Below are 19,801 nucleotides of genomic sequence, written 5' to 3' on the forward strand. Positions count from 1 at the left end.
TCACACGATCACACTGACAGAACCACAGGCACATAGACACAAGCAACAGAGCATGCACAATGTCGGCACTAGTACAGTGTATATCCACCTTTCGCAGCAATGCAGGCTGCTATTCTCCCATGGAGACGATCGTAGAGATGCTGGATGTAGTCCTGTGGAACGGCTTGCCATGCCATTTCCACCTGGCGCCTCAGTTGGACCAGCGTTCGTGCTGGACGTGCAGACCGCGTGAGACGACGCTTCATCCAGTCCCAAACATGATCAATGGGGGACAGATCCGGAGATCTTGCTGGCCGGGGTAGTTGACTTACACCTTCTAGAGCACGTTGGGTGGCACGGGATACATGCGGACGTGCATTGTCCTGTTGGAACAGCAAGTTCCCTTGCCGGTCTAGGAATGGTAGAACGATGGGTTCGATGACGGTTTGGATGTACCGTGCACTATTCAGTGTCCCCTCGACGATCACCAGTGGTGTACGGCCAGTGTAGGAGATCGCTCCCCACACCATGATGCCGGGTGTTGGCCCTGTGTGCCTCGGTCGTATGCAGTCCTGATTGTGGCGCTCACCTGCACGGCGCCAAACACGCATACGACCATCATTGGCACCAAGGCAGAAGCGACTCTCATCGCTGAAGACGACACGTCTCCATTCGTCCCTCCATTCACGCCTGTCGCGACACCACTGGAGGCGGGCTGCACGATGTTGGGGCGTGAGCGGAAGACGGCCTAACGGTGTGCGGGACCCTAGCCCAGCTTCATGGAGACGGTTGCGAATGGTCCTCGCCGATACCCCAGGAGCAACAGTGTCCCTAATTTGCTGGGAAGTGGCGGTGCGGTCCCCTACGGCACTGCGTCGGATCCTACGGTCTTGGCGTGCATCCGTGCGTCGCTGCGGTCCGGTCCCAGGTCGACGGGCACGTGCACCTTCCGCCGACCACTGGCGACAACATCGATGTACTGTGGAGACCTCACGCCCCACGTGTTGAGCAATTCGGCGGTACGTCCACCCGTCCTCCCGCATGCCCACTATACGCCCTCGCTCAAAGTCCGTCAACTGCACATACGGTTCACGTCCACGCTGTCGCGGCATCCTACCAGTGTTAAAGACTTCGATGGAGCTCCGTATGCCACGGCAAACTGGCTGACACTGACGGCGGCGGTGCACAAATGCTGCGCAGCTAGCGCCATTCGACGGCCAACACCGCGGTTCCTGGTGTGTCCGCTGTGCCGTGCATGTGATCATTGCTTGTACAGCCCTCTCGCAGTGTCCGGAGCAAGTATGGTGGGTCTGACACACCGGTGTCAATGTGTTCTTTTTTCCATTTCCAGGAGTGTAGTTTTAAAAATTTACAAAAATTTATACATTTAAAAAACCTGTTGTTGTTGTTGTGGTCTTCAGTCCTGAGACTGGTTTGATGCAGCTCTCCATGCTACTCTATCCTGTGCAAGCTTCTTCATCTCCCAGTACTTACTGCAACCTACATCCTTCTGAATCTGCTTAGTGTATTCATCTCTTGGTCTCCCTCTACGATTTTTACCCTCCACGCTGCCCTCCAATGCTAAATTTGTGGTTCCTTGATGCCTCAAAACATGTCCTACAAACCGATCCCTTCTTCTAGTCAAGTTGTGCCACAAACTTCTCTTCTCCCCAATCCTATTCAATACCTCCTCATTAGTTACGTGATCTACCCACCTTATCTTAAGCATTCTTCTGTAGCACCACATTTCGAAAGCTTCTATTCTCTTCTTGTCCAAACTAGTTATCGTCCATGTTTCACTTCCATACATGGCTACACTCCATACAAATACTTTCAGAAACGACTTCCTGACACTTAAATCTATACTCGATGTTAACAAATTTCTCTTCTTCAGAAACGATTTCCTTGCCATTGCCAGTCTACATTTTATATCCTCTCTACTTCGACCTTCATCAGTTATTTTACTCCCTAAATAGCAAAACTCCTTTATTACTTTAAGTGTCTCATTTCCTAATCTAATTCCCTCAGCATCACCCGATTTAATTTGACTACATTCCATTATCCTCGTTTTTCTTTTGTTGATGTTCATCTTATATCCTCCTTTCAAGACACTGTACATTCCGTTCAACTGCTCTTCCAAGTCCTTTGCTGTCTCTGACAGAATTACAGTGTCATCGGCGAACCTCAAAGTTTTTACTTCTTCTCCATGAATTTTAATACCTACTCCGAATTTTTCTTTTGTTTCCTTTACTGCTTGCTCAATATACAGATTGAATAACATTGGCGAGAGGCTACAACCCTGTCTCACTCCTTTCCCGACCACTGCTTCCCTTTCATGCCCCTCGACTCTTATAACTGCCATCTGGTTTCTGTACAAATTGTAAATACCCTTTCACTCCCTGTATTTTACCCCTGCCACCTTCAGAATTTGAAAGAGAGTATTCCAGTTAACATTGTCAAAAGCTTTCTCTAAGTCTACAAATGCTAGAAACTTAGGTTTGCCTTTCCTTATTCTTTCTTCTAAGATAAGCCTTAAGGTTAGTATTGCCTCACGTGTTCAAATATTTCTACGGAATCCAAACTGATCTTCCCCAAGGTTGGCTTCTACTAGTTTTTCCATTCGTCTGTAAAGAATTCGCGTTAGTTTTTTGCAGCTGTGACTTATTAAACTGATAGTTCGGTAATTTTCACATCTGTCAACACCTGCTTTCTTTGGGATTGGAATTATTAAATTCTTCTTGAAGTCTGAGGGTATTTCGCCTGTCTGATACATCTTGCTCACCAGATGGTAGAATTCTGTCATGACTGCCTCTCCCAAGGCCATCAGTAGTTCTAATGGAATGTTGTCTACTCCCGGGGGCTTTTTTCGACTCAGGTCTTTCAATGCTCTGTCAAACTCTTCACGCAGAATCTTATCTCCCATTTCGTCTTCATCTACATCCTCTTCCATTTCCATAATATTGTCCTCAAGTACATCGCCCTTGTATAAACCCCCTATATACTCCTTCCACCTTTCTGCCTTCCCTTCTTTGCTTAGAAGTGGGTTGCCATCTGAGCTCTTAATATTCATACAAGTGGTTCTCTTCTCTCCAAAGGTCTCTTTAATTTTCCTGTAGGCAGTATCTATCTTATCCCTAGTGAGACAAGCCTCTACATCCTTACATTTGTCCTCTAGCCATCCCTGCTTAGCAATTTTGCACTTCCTGTCGATCTCATTTTTGAGATGTTTGTATTCCTTTTTGCCTGCTTCATTTACTGCATTTTTAAATTTTGTCCTTTCATCAATTAAATTCAATATTTTTTCTGTTACCCAAAGATTTCTATTAGCCCTCGTCTTTTTACCTACTTGATCCTCTGCTGCCTTCACTACTTCATCCCTTAGAGCCACCCATACTTCTTCTACTGTATTTCTTTCCCCCATTCCTGTCAGTTGTTCCCTTATGCTCTCCCTGAAACTCTGTACAACCTCTGGTTCTTTCAGTTTATCCAGGTCCCATCTCCTTAAATTCCCACCTTTTTGCAGTTTCTTCAGTTTCAATCTGCTGTTCATAACCAATAGATTGTGGTCAGAATCCACATCTGCCCCTGGAAATGTCTTACAATTTAAAACCTGGTTCCAAAATCTCTGTCTTACCATTATATAATCTATCTGATACCTTTTAGTATCTTCAGGATTCTTCCAGGTATACAACCTTCTTTTATGATTCTTGAACCAAGTGTTAGCTATGATTAAGTTATGCTCTGTGCAAAATTCTACAAGGCGGCTTCCTCTTTCATTTCTTCCCCCCAATCCATTTTCACCTACTATGTTTCCTTCTCTCCCTTTTCCTACTGACGAATTCCAGTCACCCATGACTATTAAATTTTCGTCTCCCTTCACTACCTGAATAATTTCTTTTATCTCGTCATACATTTCATCAATTTCTTCATCATCTGCAGAGCTAGTTGGCCTATAAACTTGTACTACTGTAGTAGGCATGGGCTTTGTGTCTATCTTGGCCACAATAATGCGTTCACTATGCTGTTTGTAGTAGCTAACCCGCACATCCAATTTTTTTATTCATTATTAAACCTACTCCTGCACTACCCCTATTTGATTTTGTATTTATAACCCTGTAATCACCAGACCAAAAGTCTTGTTCCTCCTGCCACCGAACTTCACTAATTCCCACTATATCTAACTTTAACCTACCCATTTCCCTTTTTAAATTTTCTAACCTACCAGCTCGATTAAAGGATCTGACATTCCACGCTCCGATCCGTAGAACGCCAGTTTTCTTTCTCCTGATAACGACGCCCTCTTGAGTAGTCCCCGCCCGGAGATCCGAATGGGGGACTATTTTACCTCCGGAATATTTTACCCAAGAGGACGCCATCATCATTTAATCATACAGTAAAGCTGCATGTCCTCGGGAAAAATTACGGCCGTAGTTTCCCCTTGCTTTCAGCCGTTCGCAGTACCAGCACAGAAAGGCCGTTTTTGTTAATGTTACAAGGCCAGATCAGTCAATCATCCACACTGTTGCCCCTGCAACTACTGAAAAGGCTGCTGCCCCTCTTCAGGAACCACATGTTTGTCTGGCCTCTCAACAGATACCCCTCCGTTGTGGTTGCACCTACGGTACGGCCATCTGTATCGCTGAGGCACGCAAGCCTCCCCACCAACGGCAAGGTCCATGGCTCATGGGGGGGGGGGGGGGTTAAAAAACCTAATAAACATATTACAGCAGATGAAATTTTAAACAGAAGTGTTATTGAAAGTGATGTAAAATTGTATATGGGTATAAAAGCCTGCTCAGGCTCAGTCTCAAATCCCGAGTGGCTGTTGTAGGGTTCTTGTACACCCAAGGTCCGAATAATAGTACAGTGTTACCAATTATTGCGTCCGCACTTTGCAACCTCATTGAGACAACCACGTCAGTGTTTACAAGCTCATTGCAACACAAGTCACCGTCAGTAGGTTCTCATTCCACTATGCTGCGTTCAGCGCTTAGAGCCAGGGCGTTTCGAGAAAGATAAGAGACAAGAGATGCTCTACTTCTTCAATTGATGCCCAAAAAGAAAACACAGTTTAACGAAATTATTGCTGGGGTAGTGCAAAGCTACAAACTTATACATGAGACTCCACTGAGAGAGAGGGATTTGATACCCTCCAGTCGTAGATCATTTCGGTGTATGCGTTTAACTATCCCTTTTCTCTCCTGTACCTCTCTTATGTACAAAACTGGCTCACTCTATCGAGTGGAGAGGAATACTTCACATTCGAATTTACGAACGCCCATCGTTCGTACTTGACTCGGCGTTTGGCCATCTCCGTCAGACAATGCCTTCTCTGACACTTTTAAAGTAACACTTTCCTTCAGGTGGTGAGGAGAGTCTATCGTCTTTTGCTTACAAAGCATGTCCTTGTCACGCTCGAAATAACGTTCTGTTTCGAATTTTGTGAGTTATCGTTACTATTCGAAAAATCTAACAGACTTTCCTGCCTGTATTATATTTTTCCTTCCTCTGCCACGATGATGTTCTAAGTTACAACTAGCCACACAATAGGCCAACTGCAGCCGCACATAGAATACGGAATAAATGAAGTTAAACTAAATAAAACAGTTAATTTTACGTTGGCAAGATTGCACTGAAGTCTGCTGGAAGGAAGATTGGTTAACAGTTAACTTAACCCATCTTCCTTCCAGCAGACTTCAATGCAATCTTGCCAACGTAAAATTCAGCATGGAAAAATCTATACAGTGCCATTGCTGTGACATACAGATGAAACATTTCGTCAGTCTATATGGAAATGACTACTAGTCACCTTTCATTTCCTATTTCTTTCTGGAAAGAAAATGGCAGACAGTGAATTTTTTATAGGAAGTCATTCTCAAACATTTCGTTCATAGCTATCGAGGAGGGGAACTCATATACTCCTCGAGTAACATGTCTCTAAGTATATACAAGAAGGATAATAAAAGGAAAAATACAATACGAAAGTGAACCTTAGGTTTGTTTGATGGTAATGGAAAACAGAGTTTGACATAATAGGTAAAACAGTAACATACAAAACACAACTCAATAGAAGAAACACATCATCAAACAATACCAAAAGTACTCCCGAGGCTCACTCAACATTAATGGAAAACAGCATTGTAAATGAGAAGCAAAACTGTGAAATATGGAATGCAGTGTGAAAGAAAATCCACATCAGCAGTACAATACTAAAAGTATGCCTGAGGTTATCTTGACACTAATGAAATACAGCGTTTGACATAAGAGACAAGACAGTGACATACGTAACACAATATCAACGAAAATCTACATCATGGAAATAGCTATGAAGTGAATGTCAGGATCTCTTAGTAAAGGGTGCCATACAAGAATGACATGACGTCAGTGTAAAATAGGTATACTATGCTCAAAATCTGTGAGGTTAGAGCAACATACAAACAACACTGCAAAAGAAATGTACTTAACTCTAGATTAACTAAAAATAATGTTCAGCGCGAAAACAAGGCAACAGTACGTAAACATATATCTAAAATTAGGTGGAAGTAAATACAATAAGAGTGTCTGATCACGAAAACAATTCACACACAAAAGATATCCATAACATTACCTTCAAGTGCGTCAATAAAATAATATGCGATTGAGAAAAGTAAATAGCAGTAGAATTAACCACAAAATATGAACGTGATGTTCACTTCCTGATGCAGAAGTAATGTGAGAGCACGACACAAATGAAAACTATTGTGGAACTTTTGTTAAAATATTTAAAGGAAATCGGCAATGAAGTGTGCAGCTTAATGGGAAACTCAGTGTGTCATCGAAAGTCAAGACCAAAAGCCAGACTGATGAGCACATACCTCAGTTTGACCTCTTTATTTCAATCGTCACACACAGCACATGACATGGGTGAGTCCAGGACTCCACAGGTGAAAATTATCATCTGAAAGGAACTTAGAGGGCTACCCGAGAGAACCACTGCATTGAAAGGTCTCCATTACAGGACTGCGCCCGCCTCCCATTTCGATAACAGCGCCAGCAACCTCCAGTCTTACTCCTGACTATTCTATATGTCACCCCAGCCGCATTATTCCCAGCAGTTTTCCGTAACGAGAACAGCAACAATTTGTCTTGAGTCATGGCAGCCACTCACCGATGTTGGCGACCAATACAACACCGGGTCAAGTCTGAAAGGAGAGTGGGACCTGGCACTCTGATTGGAGGACGTGTCCCAATTCTATGCATCTGGAGTACGTGACAAGAATAACAATAGGCCTTAAAATTGGATTATTTAGACACCAGATTATACGCATTATCAACTCTTTGTATCACATGAAAACTAATTTTTTTTCTTATATGACAGTTCATGATCTCTGGTGTAGGTGTCACACCTGACAGTTCGTGACCAAATCAGATCATCCAAACACCAAACTGCAGGCGTTATCTTCTGGTAATGCGTGTCAATTATATGTGAGCCATTCTTGAATCAAGGTGGCCCGCTAACATAGTTGTGCGGCATGACTCGCAACTTATTTCTCCTTATTCCGCGGCTTCCGTCGAAAACCACAAGTCCGCAGCATCTCAGCAGTGGACAGAGTGGTGGCCGTGTTTGCTCTTCAGTAGGTCAGTGTGGAGATCGGCATCTTACGTTACTCTTCCCATCGTGGTGCAGCAGTGGGCTGCGAAGTCCAGGGCGAGGCTAACCACTGTGTTGGTGGCCCATGCAGCTGATGATGACAGAGACCAACCGACCAGCTGACGTCTGCATTCTCGGGTCATGCGCGGCAAGTAGAGGGACGGGGTAGTGGCATCAACCGCACAGCGGCGCGTCCGGTCAGCAACCCCCATGCCGGCGGTTCTCTGCTGGGATCCGCGATACTGGTGACGAAACAGGGAGCCGCGAAGCACGGCGACGTCCGGGCCAGGAAGCAACTGCGATATCGGCGATCCGCGGAAGCTATCCCAGCAGTTCCCGCCGCGTCTGACCGTCTCCTTGAGTCTTCAGGCAGCATACAACACATTCATCACTGCCATTAAAACTTATAACTAATGTTATGCTACCACGAAGGCACGTATCTTACTTATTCTCCTTACACTTACAAAAAGTTTGGACGGCGTTACATAGTACATCCAATTCTCTTGCGATAGGTACAAACTACCGAGGGCAGTAAATAGTTAACAACATGGTAGAAAATCCAAAGTGATCCTGGTCGTATGTAAAGCACACCAGTGGCAACAAACAATCAATACCGTCATTGCGCTATAGCGATCGAAATGTTACCGATGATTGTGCCACTAAAGCGGAGTTACTAAATACAGTTTTCCTTAATTCCTTCACGAAAGAAGACGAAGTAAATATTCCAGAATTTGAAACCAGAACAGCTGTTAGCATGAGTGACATAAAAGCAGATATCTTAGGTGCTGCGAAACAACTGAAATCACATAAGAGAGGCAAGTCTTCAGGTCCAGATGGTATACCAATCAGGTTCTTTTCAGAGTATGCAGATACAATAACGCCTTTCTTAACAATCATATACAACCGCTCTTTGACGAAAGGTCTGTTCCTAAAGAGTGGAAAGTAGCACAGGTCACACCAATATTCAAGAAAGGAAATAGGAGTAACCCATTGAATTACAGACCCATATCTGACCATCCCATTTGCAATAGGATTTTGGAGCATATACTGTACTCGAACATAATGAATCACCTTGAAGAACGTGACTTATTGATACATAACCAACATGGATTCAGAAAATATCGTTCATGTGCAACACAGCTAGCTCTTTATTCCCATGAAGTAATGAGTGCTGTCGACAAAGGATCTCAGATCGATTTCATATTCCCAGATTTCCAAAAAGCTTTTGATACCGTTACTCACAAGCGACTATTAATCAAATTGTGTGCATATGGAGTATCGTCTCAGTTGTGTGACTGGATTCGTGATTTCCTCTCAGAGAGGTCACAGTTCGTAGTGATAGACGGTCAATCATCGAGAAGAACAGAAGTGATATCTGGCGTTGCACAAGGTAGTGTCATAGGTCCTCCGCTGTTCCTGATTTATATAAATGATCAAGGTGATAATCTGACCACCCTCCTTAGATTGTATGCAGATGACGCTGTAATTTACCGTATAGTATAATCATCAGACGATCAATTCCAATTACAAAATGATCTAGAAAGAATTTCTGTATAGTATGAAATGTGGCAAGTAGCACTAAACAAAGAAAAGGGCGAGGTCATGCACATGGGTACTAAAGGAACTCCGATAAATTTTAGGTATACGATAAATCGCACAAATCTAAGGGCTGTCAATTCGACTAAATACCTAGGAATTACCATTACGAGCAACTTAAATTGGAAAGACCACATATATAATATTGTGGGGAAGGCGAAACAAAGACTGCGCTTTGTTGGCAGAACACTTAGAAGATGCGACAAATCCACTAAAGAGACAGCCTACATTACACTTGTCCGCCCTGTGCTGGAATATTGCTGCGCGGTATGGGATCCTTACAAGTTAGGATTAACGGAGGACCTCGAAAAGGTGCTAAGAAGGGCAAATCTTTTCGTGTTATCGCGCGATAGGGGTGTGAGTGTCACTGGCATGATACGCGAGTTGGGGTGGCAGTCACTGAAACAAAGGTGGTTTTCTTTGCGGCGAGATCTATTTACGAAATTTCAATCACCAACTTTCACTTCCGGACGCGAAAATATTTTGTTGACACCCAACTATGTAGAGAGAAATGATCATCATAATAAAATAAGAGAAATCAGAGCTCGAACGGAAATATTTAGGTGTTCCTTTCTCCCACCCGCCAATCGAGAACGGAATGATAGAGAAGTAGTATGAAAATGGTTCGATGAATCCACTGCCAGGTACGTAAGTGTGAATTGCAGAGTATCCATGTATATGTAGAAACTGTATAACAAAAGCAAGATAGCGCTTTTCATTTATTAACAATAAATTTGTTCACTCTTTTCACAATCATGTCTACAAACTAACTTAGCTTGGATAGGAATCCAGAGGAGTGAAAAAGATGTGCTAGTGACATTACCTTTATTCTTTGTCCATGTTGCCGAGCATTACACGAAACTAGACACTCATTTCAACATGCAATGCTAAGACTACCCATCTTCGATGGCTATACGGAAGGTAAGTTCCGATCGGTCGCGAAATGGCTACCACTGTGAAAATGAAAAACGTTTTATTTGCAACAGTTAGCTACGGCCTACAACCTGTCCCCTACATAGTCACCGCTCGAACTCCGGCATTTCTCGTAGCGTTGTACCAACTCTCCAATACCCTCCTCATAGAAGGCAGTCGCCTTTGCATTCCGACAATTCTCTACGCTCGTCTACAGCTCATTGTCTGTGCCAGAATGTGCTGTTGATGTGAGCAGAAATGAAAAGCAGGACTAGCCAATTACGTGCTATCTTGTAAGTGCCCAAACACATCCCATCGAGCCGGCCGCGGTGGTCTCGCGGTTCTAGGCGCTCAGTCCGGAACCGCGCGACTGCTACGGTCGCAGGTTCGAATCCTGCCTCGGGCATGGGTGTGTGTGATGTCCTTAGGTTAATTAGGTTTAAGTAGTTCTAAGTTCTAGGGGACTAATGACCACAGCAATTGAGTCCCATAGTGCTCAGAGCCATTTTTGAACATCCCATCGTAAACGCTGCAGAGGTATCTTCATTGCCCCTGCAGAGAGCGGTCTTGAAGTGTCATGAAGAATGAAACACATGACAGTTACGTTATGTGATCTGCACGACATCAAACGAAATCTCTCAGCAGACCCTCATACTTGGCTGGAGACACTGTTTTCTAGGCATCTTTATGTGTTTACTGTGAGCTCAGAATTTAAGAGAGCGACATGGCGCGATCGACGTGGATACCAGCGGCACTACCCAACACATCTGTGCAAAACTTTATCGCATTGTCATAGTCGTTTCCATACCGCGACCGGTCGGAGCTTACTCTCTGAATAGCCCTCTTATTTTCAGGTTCTCCGCTTGTACGCGTCTAGAAAATACAACTATTTACACTAGCATGGGCTACTGCCAAGGCCGCGTTGAAGAGTTCGAAAAAGAGAATGAAAGATTACGTAAACAACCGACACATACCTGGGTGGGTGTGGTCGCGCAAGCGCCACCCAAGCCGCAAACCATAAAGGACACGATGTCGAAAGTTACCAAATGGCCCAACACGGCGGTCTTCCTTGGTCCCATGCCTGGCCAAGACATTAAATATTGCAAGAAATCTTCTCAACAATTGTAAATCCAGTAAAAGATAAAATTAAGATTTATATGATCAAACTTGGAAAAACGTTGTAGATGTAGCAGCAGAGGAGGATAAAGAAAAATTGCTGAATAACCAAAAGTTATGCTATGTGGTTAAATGCGAACCATCAAAGGAAAGAAATCCTCTTGTTATTCTGTATGACATACCCTCTGTAATGTAAGATGAGGAATTTTACGAAACAATAAAAAGACAGAGCTTTGAAGAAATGAAGGACGAGGAGTTCAAAAGGAGCTTCAAGCGGAGATTTAAGACGGGGCCTCGGAAACGTGACGTTGTCCATCACGTTACTGAGGTCACCGGATCTATGTGGAAGAAAGTAATGTCAATGGGCAAGCTCTACATTGGTTTACACGCGGTCAACGTAAGGGAATATCTTGTGGTACCTCGTTGCCATAACTGTGGGGACGTGGACCACATTCTCAGTCACTATACCAGGGGGTCGGCTTGCTCCAAGTGTGGTGAGAAAATCATACAAGAAAAGACTGCAAGGCAGCAGGAGTATGCAATCCATGTAAAAAGCGAGGTAAGAGAACATGTGGTATCACTGGTCGAAATTGCCCTACATATAGGACGCTTGAATAGAGACTAATTTCAAGAATAGATTATGGCTGAAAACATAAATGGGAACAGGATGCCAAAGAGAAAATCCCTGAGGAAAAGGAGGAGGGACGCTATGAGGGAAAGCAAATTCAAAGAATTCTTGAGGTAGCTTTCAGGCATCCAAAAAACACAAATGGTTCACATGGAGATACAGACGGAACTTCCGACGCTGGTTGCCGTTCCCTCCTCCCAAAGTCGGGTATATAGGGCGACAAAAGATCCAGAGTGGCCAAGGAATCCTCAGGTAGTGGCCCAACCAGTGGCCATGCAGTAAAACGAATCGCGCAGAGTGGGACAGTATCCAGTTCAAGAAAACACAATAACAAGCACTAGTGTGCTTCCAGCTTCACAAGAATCCACTCCTGTCAGAATACCGTCTGCAGACACTGTCAGAGTATGTCCGAACATGGGACACGCCATGCAATTGGCAAGGCTGGAGCAACCGACTACCCATACCATGTGGTCCGGGTAGGACATAAATAAGGTAGGGGAGTCACCTACTCGGTGATGGAGACTGTTGACAGAATACAGCTCATGTCGATGAATCTCCCCACCGACTTCGGGGCCCTGCGGGATCTGGTCAAGAAAATGTTGGAGAGACGAGGTGAAAAATTTGATCTTGATGGTATCTACACACAATCAGTCTTGGCAAACGGACGCATTGCTTTCGAATGGCGAAAGAACTGGCCAGATGATCACATACACACATACTTCCCATAACGACAACAATATCTATTGGTCAACTAAACACACACAATAGCAGACTCGTGATGCAGGAGCTGCGCGAGGTGGTGGAGGAGAAGAGACTAGATGTGCTCTGCCTGCAGGAGTCGTACTCCCAAGCTGGGCAGATAGCTTTCGCAGCCGCTACATGGCAACTAGTCAGTAGCGGGGACGACCCGAGAGGGGTGATGATAATAACAAACAAGTCATTGCGGCTAACAATTCTCTCGCAGTTCACAAGCAGTCACTGCAACGTTGTGTCCGCAGCTCGTGGTCGTGCGGTAGCGTTCTCGCTTCCCGCGCCCGGGTTCCCGGGTTCGATTCCCGGCGGGGTCAGGGATTTTCTCTGCCTCGTGATGACTGGGTGTTGTGTGCTGTCCTTAGGTTAGTTAGGTTTAAGTAGTTGTAAGTTCTAGGGGACTGATGACCAATGCAACGTTGTGGAAACGCAATCTCGCGCGGGAGTATTAACTCTCGTTAATATGTACTTCCAGTACGGAGATGATATTAAGCAACATCTGGACCACCTCGCTACAGTAATCACGGCTTTGCGCGGACGCAAAGTGATTGTGACTGCTGATATAAATGCAAAATCCCTCCTATGGTACAGTGACACAAGAGACGCAAATGGAGGAAAGGCAAAAGAAACAATTATGGCCTTGCAACTTGTGGTTGTCAACAAGCCTGGTAACCCTCCCACCTACACAGCTGGATGGGGAAGAGGCACAAACATCGATGTGACACTTGCCACACCTAACGCCGTCAGCTTTGTAAAAAATTGGACGGTAGAAGGCAATACCACCACAAGTGAGCACAGTCTTATTACATTCTCGATAGGTGACAGAGAGCGACACTGGACCATGGGGTAGGAGGTCCGGTTGAACTATACTAGAGGAGACTGGGAACGCCTAGCAAGCGAGTGCGACATTCCTGCAGTACCAGAAGGTGATATAGATGTGGACAAGTATGCCGAAGAGCTGGTAAGTGCGATTACGAGAGCGGTGAAAGCAGCCGTACCTACCAGGAGGAGGGCCATGGTGTCCTCTCCGTCACCATGGTCAGCCGAACTAGAGCATATGCGTCAGTCTATCAGAAGACTAAGGAGGCACTACCAGCGCAGCGTCGTCTGGTGGGAAAGGCAAGGATGGTTGCAACAGTACAGGGAAGCAAAGAAGACATTCCCAAATGAGCTTCGGGCGGTCAGGGTACGAACTTGGGAAAGGTACGTGATAAACCAATTAACTATAGAGCCATGGGAAGTGCCCTACAAACTGGTAAGAGAGAAGATCCGCTCTTCAATGGTGATATCCACAGTCAGACATGGGGACAGGATGACGGAATCCTGGCAGTAAACTGCTGAGGTCCTCCTCCGGTCCCTGCTGCCTGACGACACTGCGGAGGGGAAAACTAAGGATCAGTGCCAAATGAGAAATGACGATCTAGTTAGATACACCAATGAAAGGGCAGTATACCCCTTCTCTGAAGAGGAGGTGGCTGCCCAAATAGAATCAGTAAAGAGAGGGAAAGCCCCTGGGCCAGAAGGCATTGGTGCGGACGCAGTGCAATTCTTAGCCCCTCAGATGGTAACACTACTTACCCAACTACATAACGAGTGCCTCAGGCAGCAAATAATTTCCGAAAATTTGGAAAATTGCAAACTTGAAATCATAAGGAAAGGACCCAAAAAGACACGATCGAAACCAAATCATACAGACCGATTTGTTTATGAAACCTTTTTGGAAAGCTGACAGACTGGCTGCACATCGAGTGCTGTGCGGGATGAGTGGCAGGCAGTAGGGCTTTAGGCCCAGGCGGTCGGCAGCTGACGCAATCTCTCTGGCGACCGAGGTCTGTGACTCAGTCCCTTACAGGTACATAGTAGGCAGCACGGTGAACAACAGTGGCGCCTTTGACCACCTGTGGTGGCCTTCGCTCTTCTCCTGTTTAAGGGAGAAAGAGTGTCTAGTTCCGCTATACGGTTGTCTCAGGAGTTACTGCGATGATCGGGAGGTCTGGCTATCATCTCCTAGCGGGAGAGTTAGAAAAACGATAACTAAGAGATGCCCCCAGGGTTCTGTCTTAGGCCCCTTCTTCTGGGACATCCACAAGGAACCATTATTGGACAGCTTACAGCAGAGCGAAGAGGCGCTAGAGGTGATAGCCCACGCGGACGACCTCCTCCTGTTGGTTGGCGGCCGTAGCCGCGAAGATATGGAGCCAAAGACAGAAAGGGCTATGGAAAAACTACAATTATGGGTCGGAAACACAAAAATGAGTGTTTCACCAAACAAGTAGACCTATCTCCTATTAAAAGTACAACTAGTAAGGAACCCAACAGTGAGAATCGAGGGCTCACCATTCCTCCGGCGACGAGAGGCGCGTTATCTGGGAGTCATCATTGATGAAAGGTGGAACTTTGCAAAGCCCATCGAAACCGTAACCCAAAGAGCCCTACAAGTACTTAAAAACCTCATTTACACTGGTCATAAAAGATTCTATCTTCCCCAGCATTTAACAAAATTATGCCATATCAGCATACTAACATCAATAGTGGGTTACAGCTCGGGAGTCTGGGTGCACAGGCTCACGAGGGTGGTGCCCTCCATGGCAGTGAGAAGGATGCAAAGAAACATGATATCAAGGTCTGTGGGGGCCTGCAGGACATCTCCAGGTGGGGCCCTGTTGGTAATAATGGGTCTCTGTCCACTTGACATTAAAATCAGAGAGCAGGCAGCGTGGTTCTGGGAGAAGAGGGGGAAATCGGGAAAACAGGGGACATTCTGGGCGTTCGGGATGGGGATAAGGGTGTGACCAGGAGAAGAGGTGAAGAGCTGTGGCAGGAGGCATGGGAAGCCGATGACACTGGCCGAAGAACATTCCAATTTCTACCAGATGTGAAAGAACTGTTATGTCTGACAAAGTATGTCAGACATAACCGTGTTGGCTCAAAGTATAACACGGGGATTGTTCCATTTTTTCACTGGTCATGGGCCCTGTCCGACATATCTGTGCAGGTTTGGGAGGAGGGCTACGCCTTCTTGTGACTGTGGTGCCCCGGAGGGTAATCCCGACAATGTGTTTTACGAGTGCCCCCTTTACAATGATGTAGCAGCTGCGATAAGACTCCAACTACCGAACAACGACACGTACACACTCCTGAGACAAGAGGATAGATTTCGCACTCCAACCTGGCTAACGAGGTATCATGAAAAGTTCTTTCGGAAATTCTGTGGGACAATCGTGAGTAGCGAAAAAATAACAAAATGTGTCCCAGTATCCCAATCCCGTATCGCCTGTGGGTGGATAGGTCGACTGCCATTACAGTCGGAATCAGCCACGTGCAGGACTACGGGGAGTGGAGTACAACGATACCGAACTAAGGCAAGCACCGGAATTGACGTAAGTTAGATTTTCTGGCAAGAAGGACTTAGAATTAGGAAACGAATAACAGGAACCTGCAGCGAAATATTCAAGGTATCCTTTGCATGCCCAGTGTCAGGGGAACGCTCATCGGGATTAGCTCCGTGGGCAAGGCCATGCAGTAGGTTTATATATTTGACTGAGACACCAGTGACACTGCAGGCATTGTAGAGGTTTAGTTATTAAGTACACCACTAGAATATGTAGAATAACCTCCATAGTAAATAACTTGCCCATTGTAGCTCCACTGTACCTCACTCGTAAACCTTGTAAAACAGCTGCTAATAATATTGTTTAAACGACCCACTAACTATATAAGGTGGTGGGTAGTATGTATAATATAAAGATCAATTTAAAAAAAGTTGTTTGATTAGTCCAGTACTAAACTACACTCGCAGTGCTTCTGAAGACACTTCTAAATCGATTCACAGCCGATCTGTAGGCCGGCCAATCACATTCCTCCGGAAGAGGGTACCGCGTCGGTGGTGGTGGGGGGCGCGGTCCGGCGTCGAGACCCGGTGGCTATCCAATCTGTCTACGGACGCCGCTGCCTTCAGATCGGGGCGTTCCTGCCGTCTTTTGTCGATTGTGGAATTCCACACTGCACTGCGCTGAAAACCGCTATCCCTGTTTACTAAATTGTTGTGCAGATGTATCTCCACTGCCTCTTAGAAGATCCCCAGAAACCGTTCGCGCTGCACAACTTCTTCTTTTTTCCGAATTCGAAGGTGTATACCTCGATAATGCTATTCTCTGCTAGCGCGGAGTGCTGCCTCTTTCTGCACTACGCATTGTTCTCTCCACTGCAAGAGCAAGAACATCACGCAACAACGAATTGAGGATTTTCTTGGAAGGGCAAGGCACACTTCTTTCCCTTCTTCAATAGTTTTAAGTTAATCACATGGTGTAGACGACGTGACCTCGAGCTTTTCCAGAAATCCTGGCGTTTGGGTAAACAGCGCGTCTCACTCGTAAATGCCTCGAATACACGTCAAATAATTTGTGACAAAATATTTATGTTTCCTAGAGAGTCAGTGAGATAATGGCTCCACGAGCATATCAGCTTCAAATAACACGAAACATATTCAGAGGTCCATAGATACAACCCGTGGAAAAACTGGAAATTTGGCATAAGGTCTTATGGGACCAAACTGCTGAAGTCATCGGTTCCTAAGCTTACACACTACTTAATCTAACTTCAACTAACTTACACTGAGGACAACACACACACCTATGCCCGAGGGAGGACTCTTAACCTCCAACGGGGGGGAGCCGCGCGGACCGTGACAACACAACCTGTGGAGCCGTAATTAACATATACACAGGATCAATGGTTTCTAATTACATAATTTGTACACAAAATGACAGGAGACAAAGAGGTTCTTGGGAACAAGAGAAAAATATACAGTACAATCACCACAATGAGCTGTACAGAATAAACACATAACAGTACAAGATAAACACATAAGTCACCAAAAGAAACTCCAATCGAAAACACCTCAAAACCTAAGCATAGAAACTCACAGATAACTATGAACTAAACAGAACGAATGAAACGTTACCATCAGAGCATCGTTATTTCAAGTTCAGAGAAACATTCACCACACCACTGGACAACGAGTCACTCGCACACTCACACCCCAACGTACTGTCTCATCAACTCATATTTATTAACACGCTCAAAAGTATCCAAAGGACCTGAGTTAGATACACCATAATTTGTATGCAACCGATACAACGCCCTATCCTTCACGTCCTCTATTCTCTTTTCGTTACAGACTTTGGACTATGTAGAATGGTCACTAAGAGAGATCGCTAGAGAACTTTGCTCTGTATGACAAACAGTCCAAATATAAATTAATACCACGATAATGATGATATAAGAAAAGGCGGAATTAGAGATGACATAGTCTTTAACACTCGTAAACTCAAATCTAGTGCAGTGTATATCATACCAAAAATTAAGTTTCATCTTCAAGTAAAATGACGAAAATTTTGCACTCGACCAATAAGAGTTGGCAATTGAAAGGTTGGTTACAGCTCGCATACACAAGCTCTGGAATCTAAGATATTGTTGTCGCGCTTCGCAGCGCACGGATAAATTAGTGGCAGTTTGGAAGCCAGTGTAGAGGTAAACAGCCTGCTGTGGTGCGCACGTGTGTTTGGCGAGGGGTCGTCGCCGAGCTGCCGTACTGCCGTGTCCTCCAGCGGCGACACAGGATTTGGTATTGAGTTTATATCTCTTATAATTTGCAGAGCGCTTATTAATTTAAAGAAAAGGGTTTGTGTATGTGCGTAACAGCAGACGGTAATTTTGATAATGATAGGAGTTGAATTCTTAAGGGAAACCATTGTTAGGCGAATAGATTAAATATTGATTTTTGTCATTGATTTCTTTTGTAATTGCTAGGGAATTGTTTCACTATGTATTTAATTGAGAAGTATTTCAGTCTGTCTCAAGAGTTTGATTAATTTGTGATATTGCTTTAATGCCACTGGAGGCAGATTTACATACGAAGCGATTGTTCAAAGAGCTTATAGCGTTTTGTTAATTGAATGAGAAAGGATCGCTTTCAGAATATAGTTTTTGAAAAAAGGAATTACTTTTTTGGGTTATCATTTATCGAGTTTAGATTTGACCAAACCAATTCTCTTGAATTATTTGTAGATGTAGTAAGCAGCAGCCGCAGCAACAGCAGGAGCCGCCATGCAGAACATGCATTCCACTCAGCATGAATAATAGGTTTTCTTAATGTTTTTGTTAAATAATGGAATGCAGCAGATCAAGCAGTGGCAGCAGAAAGACCAAGTAATTTATTTGTTGCGCACAGGACCAACGAAAAACAAAACAATGTTCAGGCGATCTCTGTAGTAGTAAAGTTAACAAGAGTAAAAGCACGAGATTTTCAGTAGAAAACACGAGATAAGAAGATAGAGCTCGCGACTTTCACCAAGACCCAGTGCACAGCAACTATTCCCCCTGATAAATAAGCACATAAAATCTTAAATATGATCTTAGTCACAAATAACAAATGACGTGGCGCAAGGTTTTGTGTGGGACGGGGGTTAGAACCTCGAATCTAACTGAATGTTAAGTAAGCACAATCAAACGTCATATATGAAATTGCTCAACAGTAGCAAGATAACTGAAACTGAAATGACAAAAAGAAGAAAAAATGCGTCACTGGAATTCGAATCAGGCACCTTTCGCCATTATTTTATAGAAGTGAAAGCATGGTAAGTATTGGTGTGTTTTACCAGTTGCGAGATGTCTGTATGTTTGAATCAGAAATAACGTGACATTTTTGTTCTACGATGACTGGGATTTAAACCCACACGTATCATCATAGCTAACAAAACACAAAGAGACGTTTGCTAACAAATTATTTTTCACCTGTGGCTAGGAGTAGCATGTATGAACCTGAAATAATATGATGAAAGGTTCTGTGTCTAACTGGGAGTCGTCAATGGCACCAATCGCTGTTGTTGACAATGAACAGAGACACGCCAAAAATCATAAATATATTTCATTTATAGTTTAGTGCAAAAACGCTGCAGCTTGAAATGACATGTTGGAAATTTTTGTGCCGGACTATGATTAGACCCTGCACACCGGCTTTTCGTCGATACCTAGAGGAAATATGGATCTTGGGGAAACAACTAAATGATGGAACTGTGTCGTCCTAAAGGGGCAACTTACCGCGACTGGAATGATTTGAATTCGAATGCCACTCTAGCATTAGTATCTTTTACATCTCAATTTCAGATATTATAAAAAAATAAATACCC

Source organism: Schistocerca nitens, chromosome 3 (genome assembly GCF_023898315.1).
Source record: "Schistocerca nitens isolate TAMUIC-IGC-003100 chromosome 3, iqSchNite1.1, whole genome shotgun sequence".
Taxonomy (NCBI): domain Eukaryota; kingdom Metazoa; phylum Arthropoda; class Insecta; order Orthoptera; family Acrididae; genus Schistocerca; species Schistocerca nitens.